The sequence below is a fragment of the Acanthopagrus latus genome, chromosome 15 (genome assembly GCF_904848185.1).
Source record: "Acanthopagrus latus isolate v.2019 chromosome 15, fAcaLat1.1, whole genome shotgun sequence".
Classification (NCBI taxonomy): Eukaryota; Metazoa; Chordata; class Actinopteri; order Spariformes; family Sparidae; genus Acanthopagrus; species Acanthopagrus latus.
The window spans coordinates 14,824,438-14,840,907 of record NC_051053.1 but is presented as its reverse complement, the minus strand read 5'-3'; the positions used below and the strand labels follow the sequence as shown (position 1 = coordinate 14,840,907).

At 42.7% G+C, this 16,470-nt stretch overlaps 1 long non-coding RNA gene across 1 annotated transcript; it reads left to right on the top strand.

The window, feature by feature from the left end:
* Positions 1-2,551: 2,551 nt before the first annotated feature.
* Positions 2,552-5,642, top strand: LOC119033871. Its single transcript, XR_005079405.1, has 2 exons — positions 2,552-2,782; positions 4,900-5,642. It is a non-coding gene; the product is annotated as an uncharacterized LOC119033871 (long non-coding RNA).
* Positions 5,643-16,470: the final 10,828 nt, after the last annotated feature.

The following is a 16,470-nucleotide window of genomic DNA, read 5'->3' as shown; positions in this document are numbered from 1 at the left end:
CCCTATCTTTACCCGCCATCATCTTTTTAGAACAGATAGCAGTGAATCATCATTCCGTGAGTAGACAGCGGCCAGGTGTCTCATTTTTACAAAATAATAGTAATTATCTCCCAGTTTCCCTCAGGAAAAAAAGGATTATGCGGTGTCAATGTCTAGGAAGAGATCTGCTGAAAGGCTCAGACAGAATATATAAACTGTTACCTGTTTTAATTATATAACACCAACTTTGTGATAAAGATTCAATCCTTTTATTCCGGACCTATGTAGTAAATATGGAACAAAGGGCATACCGTTTCATTGTCTATGTGATCTTCCAATTATCAAAGATAATTGATAATTAATCTGTATAGTGGTTTTGAAATGTCTTTACACTGCATGTGCAAGGTTATTAAACTCTGTATCATCTGGATTATTTGCTGCATATTAAGCAACACAGATAAGACAATAACTGTCTTGTGTTAAGAGAAAAGCTGTGATGACCAAACCTGCAAATTTGGCTCGAGGGTCAATCACAACTTACATTGCTGATTAAGTGAATACCTGTGTGAAGTTTCTTGCGGGGGATAAATCTGCATAAACCCATTTTCTTTGATTAGTTTTTGTCATCATAAGTCATGCAGACTTTTCTAAGTTCAATTTCTATCTTCATCTCTTTTGCACCTACAAGTGTTTTGCTGTTTTGCCTTTACGAAGAGGAGTATAATTAGATTGTGCCTTGATGTGAATCTGAATGGAGGTGCACCCTTTTCTTTATCTGTCTTTCAGAATAATCGTTCATTCAAGTATTTGTGAAGTATTGTTGAAAATACAACGAATACATGTCTGACATCAGACAGACAACAAAATTAACCCATTACATAAAGCTGTTGTCTAGTTGTTGACTATCTTACGTAGGATGGTAATTCTGGGTAATTGCTTTGTTTATTTCAGCAGAGAATGTTTGCCTTCAACAGTTTCAACAATTCACAGGGAAAGTTCAGTGAAGAGTCGAACAATTCAACAAAAGTTCCAGCTGAGATGCTTTGTGATGAACTCCTGCCAACTCAGACTTTTACTTGCGTCTTTTGACGTGACTGAGGAATAGATAGTAGATAACAATGAGTTACTATTGAGTAACAGACTGGGACATTCACTCCATTAATAAGTCATTAGGTAACGATTAGTTCACAAATATCTTTGAATCTACATTCTGATGACTTTCTTCATGAGTTGGTGTTGATTGAGTCAGCTGCTGTACAAGTTACTAATTATTCATTAAATACTTGTCATAAGTTACTCTTTTTGCGTACCTTCAAGTCAAGTGAAACATCATACTGATGGACTCATATAAAATACTAATTACTTCATCATTAGTTTGGTTAGTTAATCATTTTTTGGTGTGCCTTCATGTAAAGATTCTGGCTTGTGCCATAGTAATAGTTAATCAGGAACAACTCATTAGGAAAGTATCCTGAATTACAAATATTTATGAACTAATCATTACCTAATGGTTAATTAATACAGAATCTACCAGTCTGTTCTCTGGTAACTTATTCTTATCTTGTCCTCCATTCTCAGTCATTCGGAGATTGATTATTAACAATTAATTAACTGTCAATTAGTTCCTGATTCATTCCTTGCTCGTTACTTATGAACTACACATATGTTGTACACCTTATTGTAAAGTGTCACCATCACAACAAACTCTTCCGGTCAAGATGTCAGTTTGTCACATGTTTAGGTTTTTTGCCTTCGCCCATCAGCCTTAAATGTTCTTTGTGTTTAGTGCTACCCTGCCAAAATGCTAAATTAAATAACATATAATACTATATCTATACTATATCAAGTATATAAATTCTCTTCCAAAACCAAGGATTGTATTTTAACATACCAATGGGTTTATTAGAGAGGCCTGTGAGCTGGACACTTTCTTTTAGCAGCAAAGCATTTGTCTTTATTTATATATTATTTACATGGTGTGTAATAGGAATATAATACGCTCTGCTAAATATTTAAAACACATTTTGCCCCTGAACTTTTATGGAACAGTGGTATTCTTTACAAGGACAATTATAGTCTTACAGAGACTGGCTGCAGATTGTTGGTCTATATTTTTGGATAAACCTGCCCTTGGACCCCTGGTTCAAAATGTTGCAGTATTCAATATTTAATTCTTTAACATGGAAAACAAACACACACACACACACACACACACACACACACACACACACACACACACACACACACACACACACACACACACACACACACACAAAGAATTGCATTCACTGTCATGCAACCTTCTGAACAGTGAGAGATAACTCCCTTCATCTCCTAAGTGAACCACACTGCTCCAAGGTCATTTAGATACAAAGAATGCTTTCAGTAAGCCAATGGTAGTGCTTGCTATTATTGTAACATTCTTTGCAACATGAAAAAAATGCTGCTTTGTTGCAAACCTCTGGGAGGCTGTGAGTCTGGATTCCTGCGTCTCTTCTTCTTTTTCTTCCCCCAGCGGTTAGTGATTTTTAACTTCCCCTCCCTCCATTTCCCTTGCTGTGTTGTGCTGTGCGGTGCTGTGCTGTGGCGCAGGATGCTGAAGATGCAGTTAAACAGACGGAGACAGAGATGGGGGGGGGCCTCCCTGGGCCCCTCATGTAGGGGCCAATCTGGAGCAGGCAGGGGGGATGACAGAATAAGGCCACGGGGAGGTGAGACAAGCAGCTCAACCAGGTCCTCTGGGGAGTCGGGCCACCAGGCTGTCACCTGAGCGATTATGGCTCTTTTCATCTGCTCTGCATAGGTGTGTGTACGTCTGAGAGAGGAGGAGGAAGATGGGAGGAAGGAAATGATAGAGTGTGATGAAAAAGCAGCTGAATGCAACAATGATTATAGGAGGTTAGATGCATTTGTGAACCCCCGGCATCAGTCTGTTTCTAAAGTACAGCTAGGCTTCGCAGAGCTGAGCCGATGCAAACCAAAAGAAGCCAATAATGCCTCACCTCTTTTGTGCAGAGTGAACTTTATGAGTGCATAACCTCATTTTACATTTAAATGAATTTCCCCAGCTTAATTTCTCTGCTTGTATGTTGGTAAATTGTCTTTCTCTGCTCTCTGCAATGCGCAGAAATCTATTTGTGGTTCAGAGCCAGCTGTAATGGAAACCATGCAGTGTTTGACCTCAAGCGCTCTTGTGACTCTAATTTTTGAGCTCATATCACTCAAGGCTGTAGACCACACTGCCTGCACCCATCTCTTCTTCTTCTTCTGCTGCCTCTTCTCTTCAACTCCAGGCATTCACTGTATCTGACATAGTGTTAACTGACAAAGAAACACACCAGTGGCAGGAGCTTTTGTTCCATGATTGTCTCTCTTTTTCAATAGCAATAGATAAGCTGTTCCCATTTATTCCATTCCATATTTATGTTTCTTGTCAGGCTGCGACCTCTGGCACGTCACTTATTATGACGACTGTGAAGAAGGAAGTGAGGATTAGTACAATGTGTAGACCAACAAGGCCATGTAGTGAGGAGGACGGGGACAGATGGTCAGGTTATACAAGTGCAGGACTTTCATTCAAGAGACTACTCTTCATGTTCAGTGTGCAACCAAAAGTCAATGGTGAGTTAGATACATAAACTAACAAGCCTATTTTCCACATATGATTCCCCCCTCAAAATGAAATATGTAACGGAGTGAAGAGATATAACCATATGTTACTTGTAATGAAAGAACATTTATAAGTGAGGTTACAGAAGTAACGCAGATATAACCCAAACCACAATGTTTCTCTAAACCTAACCAGGTAGTTTTCGTACTTAAACCAAACCAAATCAAACTGTTACCGTATGACTAATGTCTGGTACGCCTGTTGCTGTTATGCTGCAATGGTCATATTGTTTTGGGATCAGTCATGTAAGTCCTTTTGTGAGGCGCTGACAATTGATCTATTCAGTCGTATCAGTGTGAGGATGGTATCGCAGTCTTTATCGCCCAACCCAGTTGCCAGAATAATATTGGCACGTGCACCTCTGCAAACCCTGCATATGCTGAAAGGTTATGTTTGATATGATGAAAAGTTGGATTTCTTTAGCTTCAATGAAGGACCTTCAACTCTTCATGGTTTGACATGTTGCCCCTGTAGCATTCAGCCATGCTAAATAGCATGCCCCACTACTGACCCGTTCTACTGTGATCTGATCTGTGGGTCACAACTGTGCCAGAGTAAGAAAAGCACTGCAACGTGACGTTTGGCTGCATTTCTATAAAAGTCGAGTCTGTTTCAGCTTTTTTGCCACAGCTGGCTAAGTTTCTTTTTTTCAGAACACTGTGCAGTCAGCCATAGTGCACTACCCTCATTAAAATGAGTGGGATGGCTTTTGCCAGAATGTTGGATTTGGTGTGAATAGAGCCTTAGGGTTAGTCCCAAAGTCTCATTGAAAATATCAAGTAGTTTCGCACTTATAAATGTTGAAACGTCGTATCGAGTAGCCGTGTCTTGCTATGCAGCCATCTCGCTTCTCTTGAAATAAGAGGTTATATGTATTGTAAAAATGTTGATATGACACATATGAAATGTACACATTTAATGTAACCCTGGTTTGCAACATGCCAACATTTTATTTATGCACCTGGGCTCCTATTCAAGGTTGAACATTTTACACATGTGTAAATCATACTATTTAAAGACTAGACATGGAAAGATTTGGAAATCCATGTAATACTCAACGGACAACTGATAAGGGCTCGTGTCACCACAGAGTTTCTGTTGGGCTCATTGCCAAGATAGAATTAAGCATGTCGCCCCTCTTTAAACAGTATCAGTAATTACACTGAGATCAAATAAAACATCCAGTGTTGTTCCTCTCACTTCCTCCGCCTGTGTCTCAATCTACCCTTCTCTTTTCTCTCTCCCTCAAGGTGGCTCAATCAGACGACAGTGGTTGCTGTCTGCCGTTGTCAGAAGACATTTCAATTTGGCGACCATCCCTCGGGTTCGGGCAAATTACCACTTCAAAAGCCTGCGACTCCCAGGTCGCTCCCAGTGGGGTCGGTGCAGTGTGCCCCCCCCCCCCCCCCTCTGCTGCTCAGCAATGCTGATGAGGGCCCGGGCCCCCTTGAGCATGCTTGTCCCTCCACACTAAACAAAACTCTCTCCAGGAGAATTGGCAGCGTGCTTCATTATTCTGCACGAATAGGGTAATGTCTTTAATTTGTGTTGGGTGGAATGGGTTGGTAGCTTTTTAACCACTGGAAATGAGCAAATGGGGAAAATGCTGCTGATTAATAGAAGTTTTGACAGAAGAGACATGAACTTCCAGGCTAATTAATGTATCACAAGTTTTTGTATAAATGATAGATCCTTTCCATCAAGTAGTTTAATTGACTGACTGACTAGAAGGAAGGAAACAATTCCACTGAAACACAGTATATCTCTCCTCCTTTTTGATACCTTCACTCTGGCTTCACATTAATCATTTAACACCAATTAAATGACATTCCAACTTTACGTTGCACCAAAGTTTAAAGCCTTTTGAAATGAAGAGGTTGCACCAAAACTTTAAGCTCAAGTTTAAACTTACACTTGAGGAGGTTTGACTAATAAAATGGCTGCATTTTTTTATATGGGTTATGCAAAATAAAGAAGTTCCTAATAAAGTTCAGTGACAGACTCAGCCCAGTTTAATGATGCTGCTAAATTTCTGACTCCTGGTGGCCCTTAGATTTTACACCACCAGATGTTTCCAGATGGTGGATGAGGACCTGATTGGCCTTCACAACTCCAGTCAGTCTGTCAGCAGAGTGTGAAATTAAAGCTTCTCTGCCGAGCCATCATCAGTAGGCTAACCAAAAGTCAATATGACTCGGCGCGTGAGCCCAACACAGCAGGGATTTGTAGCCTATATCCATTACAGCATGGCTACCCACTTGATGTGTCTTTAACTAATGATGCACTTGTCTTGAGATGACGAAAAAAAAAGCTTTAAATGCAGCAGACTGAACCATGGCTGAGCCTTGTGGTGAGAGAAGCTATAGTAAATACTGTTCCTCGCTGCAGTATTGAAGAAAAGCTAACAAAGCTCTCCTAATTCTGTGATGAGACGACCTCAGAAACTCTTCACAATAAAAGTCCCGTTATTTTGTCACTTCAGACCTGTTACTATGAAGCAGTAAAATCAGGAAATGTTTGGTTTTCACTAGTAGCAACTTCACACGACACCTGAGACAAAGTAAACATGATGTCGACAAACTAACTTTTTAAGCCAGCTAGCAAACAATGTAAGTCTGCAGTCTTTATGCGAAATCTAAGTTAAGTTATTGCAGACTCTAGCTTTATAATTAGCCTGCAGACACAAGAGTGGTATTAATCTTCACAATAACACTTGGCAGGAACATGAATCATCACTTTGCCCTAAAATGTCCAACTGTTCCTTTACTTTCTCTTGTTCTCTTATTTTCATCAACAGTTGATACTTTGGTAGATTCAAACATAATGGACCAGCATCATGCAGGTATAGGTATACAAAATGAACACCTGTGAAGTGAAGAAATCAAAATTACAGAAACTGCAACGACAGTGAACAGAATTAGGCTACAGGCTAATTCAAAGCATTTCGTCCTCTCTTGATACACTGTATCTGCCCATCACACCACTCACTACTTTAAATTTGTGCTACTGATCTGTGTCTTTGCAAGTGTGCATCCCGTCATCTGGTGTAATCACTCAAGACTATGCATCATGTCATACTGATCAATTTTGTATTCCATTTAACCACCTTAAATTAGACAAACACTTTGTCTGTGTCTCATCCTGCTGTGACTCCTGAAACACCAAACTGCTGATTGTCAAACTCTTTTTTTGTAGCCGACGAGAGCTTTTTAACCGGCAGTCCATCTAATAACACCTACAGCGGATCAAGTTCAGGTTCGCAGTTGTTATTTAATATACACAGATATCCATTTACACTGATGAGCGAAAGCCGTTTTTCATGAAGTGTTTACTTTCTGTAGCCCATTTAGCGGCCAAGAGACATTTGACTTGCTGTAATGTCAGTTATGTAATTGTCTTGTGTTTCATATGAGAGGTGGGTGATCAGAGTTGAAAGTTCAATAACAGGGAATTTCATAATATTTATTTATGTCTGTGCCATCATGTTGCCTTCTATCATAAAAAAAAGAAACACACACCACTCCAGGATTTGTGCGTATGAGGCTTGATGAGAATTTCCTTCCTCAAAGGAGAACCTTGAGGCCCTAATATTCCCAGGTTGCATGCGTGAAAGAGGTATAAGTCTCTAAAATCCTACCGTGGATAAAGACATTAGCTAAGACCCTAAAAAATGTGATATGAAATAGGAATGACTGCTGCTATCAGCTGCAGCACAAAGACATGGATTGAAGAAGTGGCTTCTTTCACTACGGTGAGAGGATCGACTTGTTTTAACAGAGACTTAAGTCATGCCTCTGTTGCTCCAAGCCATAAGTTTTAGTTTTGTCAGCTAAATGAATGATGACAATCTATTTTTTCACTACATCCAGGCCTGTATTACTGGAGGGACTGTAACAGGGCCTGCAGTGAGTAAAACAGATGTAACGGTGTAAGGCGGGGAGCTGACAGAGAGTGACGGCGCACCATTGTCTGGGCTGACTGACACTCACAGACTCACCATGCATCACCACTGCTCTGATGTGGCGTGCTGCCGCTGAATGGCTCTGTTCCGTTCGATCATGGCGCGCTAATATAGCAATTAGAGATCAAGCCCTGTTTTTATGAAATATTTAGTGTTCGTACATCATTCAGCCTCCAGTCTCTCTGGGCCTTTGACTTGGCTGCTGCACGCAGGTTTTAATTAATCAGATTAGCACAAAATAATTGCAACACAAACAATGTGGAGCCTTCAGGGGGGCCGGGGAGTCTGAGATCACCGCTATTGCCCTTAGCATATTGGTTATAAGAACATACACGAAATGGTTTGGTGAACATGAGGGTTTTTTTTGTTTTGTTTTGTTTTTTTACGTTTTCCTGTGTAACAGAGTTTGTCAGGGCAGGTTTAAATGTTGTCTATTCCAGTAAATTAGCTGTTTGGATGTATTGTGCAGCTGTTAGTCTCAACCAGGTGTGTTAACCTCAGTTTCATCCCGTGCCACACTGACACTGTGGTGGGCCAGTTGTAAAATATAAGACTGAACAAACGTGTCTACTTGTTATCATATCACGGAAAGAATAAGCTCACTGACTCACTCCGCGATAATGTTTCTTGACAGGCCTGTGTCCAGTTAACAGCCAGTAGTAGGAGCATATAAACTCAACAGGTGGCAAACTCTTACATATCGTACCTTTAACCAAGCTAATATTTTAACACGACGTACCTAATTTTACTCAAGTATGACTTTTGGGTACATTTACAACACTTGCAAGTTATTTCATGTCATTACTTAAACTGTGGCATTATAATTATTTACTTCTGAGAGTTACGTAACATCTGTAATAGATCCAGGACCCCCCACCGCCCCGCCAAGCCCCTCTTTCTATTCTAACAGTTTTCACATCCTGTCACAGGCTGACACCTAATGTACGCACATACACTCAGACTCAAACAGTTTCCCTCCTATTGCTGCTAAATGAACAGCGTTTGAATGTGTGGGTTCATGTGTTAAGGTAGGAGCCATCCCTGACACAAAGAGTAGCACACTGGAGCTGCCTGATGGAAATGGAAATGTGGAGCGCTGGCTCTGCCTTTCTCTATCTAACATCATGTGGTGCCCGTGCTGTGCCGGAGGTTGCAGAGGGGGAGATGTGAGGGTCTTCATGCCGCTTCCACTTTCTGACATTTCTCCTTTATTTCGTCTCTCTCCCTTCCTCTCTGAATGGACAAGGTGAGCTCTCTCTCTCCCTGTATTCCGTGCCCCCGGTGCAACTGATGATCAGACGTGGGCATGGGAAAGCGAGGCTGTGGCCTTGCACGACGGGAGCTCTCACCTCCTGCCTCCCCCCTCATCCTCCTCCCACCCCTTTCTCTCCCTTCCAGGATAGTGATAAGAGTTGTATGAAAGACCTTCCTTTCTGCCGGTGGTGGGAACTCTGAGATAAGGTGGGTGGTGATGGTGGTGGTGGAGCGGCTTCTGGGCCTTCTCCAAGGAACAGGGAGTTCCCAGACTCCTCTAATACTGCTGTACAGAGGGGATGAAGGCTGCAGGTTGTGTGTTTGCGTTTTGACGGTTCACCTTAGCTCGCGGTGCTTTTCTCATGCGACACCATCACACACCCGGCTGAAGTTTTCATCAAACAAAATTGTGCTTCCCAAAAAACACGCCGTCAGCCCGACTCCACCTGAGAATCTTGGAGGCACAACAACACCAGCCATCTGATAAAGGTTGAGCAAAACAGCGGTCAAGTTGCCCCTGCACAGAGCAAACAGCCTCGGCCTTGACTCGCCGCCTCGCTGTAACTTTTGGGTTTTTCTTGAAGGAGCGCTCACATGCTTTGTGGAGGAAAAATAGACTGATAATTGGGATACATTTTTCCTCAAGTCACGGGGGCAGTCAGAGTAATTACTCAAGTCAGAGTGAGGGATAAATCATCAAGATTTATCATATCATAAATCATCAAGATGTATCCCTCACCCATTTGTCCTTGAATAATACCGGTAAGTGGCCGTTGGAAGCTGAAAACTTGGCAACGACCCCACTTTTTGGTCTTATTAACAAAAGTATAGACTCTGTCATGTGAGGCTACTCATTAATCGTATCTCTTATCTCAAGAAAACTAAAGTTACGGAACATAAACGTCAGCACAATTAGCCAGGAAGTGAGCGTGCGCAGGTATTTTCCACCCCCGTGCTCACGTACCCCGCTCGAAATACAGAACTCAACTTCATTCCTCCTGCCTTTACCTCCGTTTCCCCAAGGTTGTTGTCCGTGTTAAGGGGAGGGTAATGAGCTGTCAATCAAGTGACCGGGGGTTTGATTCATGGGTAGCTTCCAGGGAGGACAGAGTTACTGCTCCAGTGGAACCTGAGCGCCGACGACAGCTGATGCGTGCAGAAAAAGAAACAAACAGGCACATTTGCATCACTGTAGTGTTTTTTTTTTCTTTCCCCGAGCTGCCATCACCTATTCAGTTTGACAGAAAATATGATTATCTCCCTTCCCCCCATGTGGTTTACGGTAGGAAAGGAGAGACGAGATGTGTATGTGTGTGTGTGTGTGTGTGTGGTTAGGTAGCGGCCTGCTGAAGGAGTCTGTGGTCGTCTTTGCGCGCCCCTCTCCGCTGGATGCACCTTGTGTGTCCCTGACACTTTCCCTCATTATTAGATACACGGCTTCCTGCTGAGGAGGCCAGGTGTTGCTGGGGCTGTCATACATACGCCTCATCAAGATGCCTCATGCACACACACACACACTTACACACACACGTACAGTAGAGTAGTAGTAGGTTGGTTCTAGGAGAGGACAGATGTGATGTATTTTTCTCAGCCCTTCACTACGACACAGCGAAGGTGTTAGATTTTGGTCTGGAGATGCGCAACCCAAACTTCAAGAGCCACTTTTCAGCTAATAGCCGTCCGGTCTGTGTGAAGTATCACGATGATGAGGACAGGTGTAAAGGGGGGTGGGAGGGTGTGTGAGGCGTTACAACAGTATTCCTGTCTTCAGCAGAAAATGTGTTCTCGACCCCCTCGGGGGGTAAAAGATACAGAAACTTTTGAGCCTAAATCAATTTCAGCCATCAAAAAGTAGAAGCAGGATTGATTTGGTTTTGATTAATGAATCCAGAACACACACAAAACCCTGTGGGTCAGCATGTCGAGGTGAGAACACTTGATTCCAAGATTTTACATGAAATTAAAAAATGAAATCTTTCAACCACTAAAACACTAAACACTAAATAGGAAAATGAATGTGCATAAATAAAACCAAAATAGATTGCTCCGTACAGCACCTCTAACCTGACCTCTAAAAGACCCTCTTATTTTTCATATTCAGTGACCGGCTGCTCCACAGCTCAGCACCAGGTGAAAAGTGAGCCGCTCGATAAATTATTTACCGAAGGCATTTACATGAACACCAGTTGGACTGTTGTTACCTGTGGACAACCAGGAGCGCGATATCGTACGTACGATGGAGCGTCTGTTGTTTTCACCCCTGTATTAAGCAGGACAATGTGATCAGAAGACACTTTCTCAATCATATTAACTTAAGCTTGACTTAATTCATCTGTCGTTCTAAGATAATATTCTAACAGGTTCACAATAGCATGACTATCTTGTTACATTATTGTTATACCCAGCTGGACTAATAATCCAAAAGCCGTACAATGTAATCAGATAAATCATTTTTTTTATAATTGATATCAGTGTTTCCATCAGCTGTTCACTCTCATAGCACTACATTAGAGCTGTGTTAAATTGGTGCAAGACTTATAAACTTTACTGCCATTTGCCTGCTGCCTCACCTGCTGGTCCTCTTGTCTCCGCTCTGCATACGTTTGCTCTGCAGTCCTGCATCATTTTGGTTGTTTTTGTTTGTTTGTTTTGACCCTTTTTCCAGTTATTTTACTTAATTTACAACTAATGAGGGAGCATCCATGGCATATTTATTCATAGAGTAAAGCTGTTTTTGCCTATATCCAAGAAAATCTCCCTCTTTCCCACAGCCTAATGTTAGCAGGTATGTATGAGAACAGTGAGCTGTTAGATGAAGTCTGCTCAGATCACTGTTGCAATCATCATCAACCTCTTAATTTAAAGTAATGTGCATTTGCTGGGCTTCTGTTGTATTTCTGACAAAGCATCTTCTCAATCACCGTCTGCTATAGGGTATTAAACTGCACCAGCTGTTCCCAAGGTAACAAAAAACAAAAAAACAAAAAAAAAAAAGAACAAAAAAACAAGATCCTAAGTGGAAGAAGCAAATGTGCCTTCAGGTTATGCAAATATGTGCCATTTGTGCTAAAAGAGGCTAAGGAGCACTTTGTGTGCCTCATGGACTCATTTCAGTAAAAACTCAGGCAGAGTGCGCACGGCATTGCATAACCCTGACCCTCTGGGACGCTCTTCGCTGTGAAGCCATTGTGGATGAATTTTTATGATTTATAAATAACAGCAGCACAGGAGAAGATTTGATCATAATAACCAGCCGGCACAAGTGAAGGATCTTATGCCATTTATTTCCGAAGCCGTCACAGGAGGATGAGTTCAAACATCTCCAGCGGTCCCTGCGGAGAGTAAACAGCTTAAAACCAGAAGAGGTAGAGCCGTACTCTTCCCATTGAAGTAGCTCTCCGTATTTCAATTAAAAAGTGCGTATTCTCATCTTCAGCACTGATACTATCTGCGACTGGCTTTTTTCAGCGGTCTTCATTAACTTTCTTTTCAAGTCATTTCCCACCAAGGTGAGGGTTAATTCATCATTCATTCAATTAATTCAAAAGGAGGGCTAAAATCTGAGTTTATAATTGTCGGGCATTAATTATCTCCTAATAATCTCTTATTCATTAACAGATTGAATAGTGTGGCCGCTCCAAAGCCTTTTTTTTTCATATGGAAATCTTGAAGATCTCCTCTCTAATTAAAAAGGTGCTCTTTGGAGGGAACATTCAAATAGACAAAATCTCTCTAAAAATATATTATCATTACAGGTTACACCAGTGACTTCTCAGGATATTCCCTTCGAATCTGGGGTTTTGAGGTTCTGAGAGGACCTCCATCCTTGTCGTTAAAAGTCCAACTGAAGAAACACATTTAAAAGTTTAACTGCATCTGAGGGTCAGTTGTTTTATGACCTGAGTCAGCACCGGATCAGGAGCCTCAGACTGTTCCATCTAATCAAAACATCAGAGCAGACTAACTAGTCTGTCACAGAGGACGGAGCCACTGAGTGGTGCTGTGATAAACAAGCGTGTTTTGCCAGTGCAGCTCCATGCCCATAAAGAGGAGCCGCCTCCCTGTACGCATCCACAGGCCAGCAATTACAGCTGAGCCTGGATACTTCCCTTTTTTCTGCCTCTGTTGACGTGTCCGTGCCGAAAGTCTGACAGGGCAGAGGCAGAGGGTACGGGTAGTGGACAGCTGGCGGGAGGAAACAGCAGCAGAGTTGGGATGAATCCACTTTTGTTTCAGTCGCACAGGGCAGGGATTTTCTGCAGAACTCATATTGATTTTTTTTTGGGGGGGGGGTAGCTAATCCAACCTATTGGTGAATAATTGAAAGTTTTGCTGCATTGTTTGAAATCTATGTTTACAAGATAACCTACGAGTGCAAAAAAACAACCCTTTTTTTCTCGTTTATCTCCTGGCTGAGGAAGACACTTGACAGATTTAAGGCCGAGAAAGTGCCTGTTGATGCCACAGTTGATGGAGTCTAAAGTGCTGTACACACAGCTTCAACGGCTAAAGCATACGTTTGTTTTAGACTCCGCCTTACTGTTTAAAGACCCGCCACAGTTTAGCAATTTTGAGACACTTAAACTCCTTACCCGTGAGGACCGCGGAAGATTGGAGGGAGCAAGTGTGAAATTGTAAATTGCGACAGCTGGGTTTGACGCGGAAAGCCACAGAAGAGAAAGTCATAATCTTGGACTCAGACTTCTTTACCTTCGCAGAGCTGAGCTTCGCCTATAAATAATCCTCGCACTCATTCGCTGAGGCTGCTCGCCACCTTGCAAGAGAAAACAGCTGCGAGGGGAAGCAGTCCTCTCCCCCCTTTCCTTTCTTTGTTTCTCTTTAATTGACTTTTTAACAAGCCTATGTTCAAGCTGACCAGCTACACCTCTCCATTCCCAACCACCACTCACACACACTCCTCTTATTGGCTGAGGTGGGAAACTCATTAAAAGTGTGTGTGTGTGTGTGTGTGTGTGTGTGTGTGTGTGTGTGTGTGTGTGTGTGTGCACGCAAAAATGAACCCAATTTCTGAATCAATGAGGTATGTGCAGAGCGGCATAAACGAACAACATGTTCATATGCATGATAATGCCGCCTCCTCAGTTTCTGTTAGAGGAGGTCGGACTGCATAATGCGAGAAGGAAAACACCCTCCTGGGTGGATTTAGAGCAAATAATTTCACGATATTGTCATAAAGACGGAGTGAGAACCTGCACCAGGAGCGTCATTTGGAGCGGTAATCTACCAAACACTGGGTGGCCAGAGCAGGACGTTGACTGGGCGTTCACTGAGTCACTGATTCAGGAAGCAGAAAATAAACACGAAAGGATAAGTTCACCTAAAAATGGAAATCAAGTCATTATCTACTCAGTGTTATAGGATATAAAACACCCAAGATGTGGAGGCTTGCAGTGGTACTGAGGGGATGAAGACAAAGGCTGGGTATCTGTATGCGATGAGAAGTCGTCTCTGATGAGCTCGACCTGGGGACTGGATGTGATGGACTGGAGGTGAACGGGGTGAAGGAGGGTCACAACACTGAAATGACAGCTGACAGCAGCAGAGAGGAGAATAGATTTAAGGTTTGACAGAAGCAACGTGACTAGCTCATGGACACTGTAGCAAAATCCGGTTGGTTTAACTGCAAGCAGAAAAAGGTAGACTGGTAAGAAGAAGGAGAGCAGGCAGAGAGAAAGAGAACTGTGAATGGAAAAGAGCATCAAGATCCTCCCAGTCTTCATTTCATCTGCCAGAACAGAACTTCAGTGTTGGTGTGAAAGTTAATTGCCGAGCTCAGAAGAGTAGTTTGACCAAAAAGTGTAAACTCTTGATTGATAACTGTCGCGACAGTGGAGCAGTGACACCCTCCTTCCTCTGAGGAAGCACGTGAAATTTAGATTTAGGTCAAATCTATGATGGCATATCTCAAAATGACAAACAGATACAAAGACAATATTTAAACGAACACGTGGACAGGGCTTCGGGGTTCCAATACCTGGTGACTGGGAAGTGGCATAAATGATTGAACATGCCTTCAAACTAACTGTCCACTGTCATGGACACCATGCAGGGAAGGTTTCAAGTTTTAGAACTCAATTATAGACAGAAAAGACAAGGGGCTAAAGTTTAATTCCCCAGAAAGGGAACTGTTCCTGACCTGAAAGCCTTTACTTACTGCAGTTTCTACCTTTGCTTTATCCCAACTAGTACACACAACTGAGGTCTGCGCCACTTGCAGCAACTAGAACATATTATAGAGCTAGAATCTGCAACTTTTACACCATTAGCCGCTCCGAGTGGCATCAACAGATAAAAGTGTGGAAACTGTTTGAACTTCAATCCCCTCCGAAACCCTGCAGTGGAACATCAGTAAACTGCACAGAACACAGGCCGGCTGCTCAGCGGCACTTTATGATACCAAATGATCCCAGAGGGACGGAGAAGCAAAAGGTCTGACATCGCCGGTCCGGCCGTCTGTAGATGGATCACTCGCTCGCCGCTTTTAAGCAGACAGTTTCTATTTCGCTGTGAAGATTTAGTCATTCTTCTCCGGCAGGCAGAGATGATTTCACACCAGTCACCACACCTGACACCGGAATTTAATTTTGGCAAATACCATAAATGTGCGCCACCAGCAGAGGGGATGATGGGAGTCTATTCTCCGCCGCTGCTCCACTTTTCTGGTGCAGCCTGATAAGACCGGGGTAACTATCTCGCCTCACGCAGGTTTCATTAAGTGGCAATTGCTGCGCCTCATTCAAATAATTGTGAGCTTTTATGACGCTAAACTCGCATGGTTAGAATTACTTCCTCTCCCTTATGTTATTTCTCGAAATATATTTGACGCATTAGGGTAAAACTTTACGACCGCCTCTGCCTGCTGGCAAAACACACTGCTGGAGTGCAAGTGCTGCTAAATATGTAAGAGCATATCTTATTTAATAATTCTGAAACAGATGTTCAAAATAAAAAAACATCATTTTTAGGGAATCAGTGATGCTGCGAGGTTGTTTATTCCCCTTCCTGTCCTTCCTGTTTGGCTTATTTACCTGCTTTAGCCGCCACAAGGCTGGTGGATTAGAAACTACCCCGGGGGGACGGTTGTTCACTTCGCAGAGGACTTCAGGGGGACTGAGCCGATGCTATCGTTCCCTCTGAAGTCGGTCCTATCTCTTTGAACACACTTTATCTTCACATCTCTGTGCTCGCCTGCAAATGGAGCAACACACAGGGGCTGCTTTGAAAATGAATTAGCGATAGGAAGGTGCCCGAGTCACTTGTGAAGCATACTTAATCCGTGTAACATAAATGAACGGGCTAAAAATAAGAACCCCGTCCAACCTTTTAGCGTGAAACGATGAAGCCCAGACAGTGATGAGGGTCACCTCACCGCCCCCGGCCCCCCCCGAGCAGCCATTCGAAAAAATAAATAAATAACAGAAAAAGAAAGATGAATGAACGAGAGAGAGGAGCTAAGCATCCAACACCAGCCGGGATCCCAGCAGATGGAGAGCACAGAAAGACTGACAGACTTCAAGCGGGGGCTCAGAGAGACCTTCCTGCTTTTGTCTGGTCCCTCTTGCCCCTTTCCGCTACGGCAGGAAAT